Below are 1,913 nucleotides of genomic sequence, written 5' to 3'. Positions count from 1 at the left end.
TATATATGATATATATTTACTTTCTTACCAATGTCTTTATAAAGTTGGCTCAAACATTCTCTGTCTATTCCACGTTCAAACAATTAACGATATAAGGATCTCCCCTCCCCTTCGCGACTGGATTATAATAATATTGTGTTTAGGAAGATAACGGCATACGCTAGCATTGATTTCGTAATAATCAGCCCGTGCATTGGCTCACGCAGAGTCATGTCTGGCACGCCTGGTATCATCTTAAGACCCCCTTTGAGATACCCTTCCCCTTGTTACAATTAAATATATACAACATTCCCTTTGGTTCTGTCAGTCCCTCCTGAATATTCCCACGAGGTGAAACGCTGAGCCATTAAAGAAACCTTTTTTTTTCCTTTTGGTGGTGAATTTTAAAGAAATAAGACAGTTATTAACCTAATTGCTTTCCCAACCCTCCCTCCGTACTCCATACTCCGTTTGTAGTTTGTTTGTTTTTCTGTTGTTGTTGTTGTTGCTGTTGTTGTTTTTGTTTTTTGGTTCTTTTTTTTTTGTTTTTTTGGTCACAGGCCATGTCCAGCAATTATCAAAATTATGTCCATTAAATCCATAGTCAACACCCCTGTCCCCTCTTCCTCTCCCTCTCCCTCTCCCTCTCCAGCTCTCCAGCTTGCCCCCTGCCCCAGCCTTCATTTCATTTCTATGTGAACGCAAGCACATTGTTGACTGGTCTCTTTCGGCCTTTAAAACAATCTTCGCTCCTTAGCTGCCAATGACCATGTTTTTTCTTTGCCTGATGCTGGCACTGCCCCATGATTTACTCTACGTTCTTTGACATTGTTTTTTCGTACATAAAACAATAGCATCACAGTTTCTGACCGTAAACTATTATATCAACTCTGAAGTTTCAGTGAAAGCAAATCCAGTGGCGCGGTTTCCCAAAAACTATCCGCATACAAAAAACGTTATTTGTAACAAATGTCAGACATCTACATTAACCAGCCACGTGAACAGGAACACAACCTAATGTTTTGGATCATAATGTGCAATGAAAGTCAAGGCAAAATTAGTTATAAAGTATACTTAATTTAGAGCCCAAACAAAAATGTTCACTTCAGCTGTACCTAGTGTCCCTTAAATGACGAGACAATTAGATGTTCCAATGTCATTTCTTATTTCGTTGTCAGAATAAATAACATTGATATCCTAATTAGCTGACAAGCTTTTCAGTCCAGTTTTGATAAGAGCAAACAATGTGTACTATTAGACGATCCAATCTAGTAGCTGGTAATAAAACGACATCTAATTAAATCCTTTAAGCAAGATTTATGAAAACTTAAAACCCACACACCATCATCATTTGTTCATAGATCTATCAATATCTTATGCACTTTCACTTTCGTTTATCTTACTTTTCTGTTTCTAGCTTCTCTTCCAACGTTTCAAAGTAGTGCTGTCTCTTTAGCATCGTCTTTGTCGGTAAACAAATATTGAGGCCTGCAAGACCATCAGTATGTTATCCCCATGGCGAGGTTTGAAACTAGCCTGACAACTTAGGGGGAAGGGGGATGGGGCTGTTTTACGTTCAAATTAGAAAGCAGTTTCAGTTTGTTTGTTTTTTCCTTAGGATTACTTAGCCATGGGCAATGTAATTTTTTATGGATCTGAAAGGCATGAGTCCTAGTAATAATTGCTAGAAACTTTCAAACAGTGTCAGTTCTGGTTCCTGTTCTACCCCGTTGCCTAATGGTTTTATATTGTCATCATGAGTCCATTTTCATAAAACCTGCGTTGGTTGAATATTCTATTATCCGATCTTAATTACTCCCAATGATCGAATCGAGCCATTAGTCGGTTATCAAAGGCATTTCTAGTGAACACATACACACACGCACACACACACACACACACACACACACACACACACACACACACACACACAC

The sequence above is a fragment of the Aplysia californica genome, unplaced genomic scaffold, assembly GCF_000002075.1.
Source record: "Aplysia californica isolate F4 #8 unplaced genomic scaffold, AplCal3.0 scaffold00015, whole genome shotgun sequence".
Lineage (NCBI taxonomy): Eukaryota > Metazoa > Mollusca > Gastropoda > Aplysiida > Aplysiidae > Aplysia > Aplysia californica.
The sequence above is the reverse complement of the archived record's forward strand: the minus strand, read 5'-3'. Positions refer to the sequence as shown.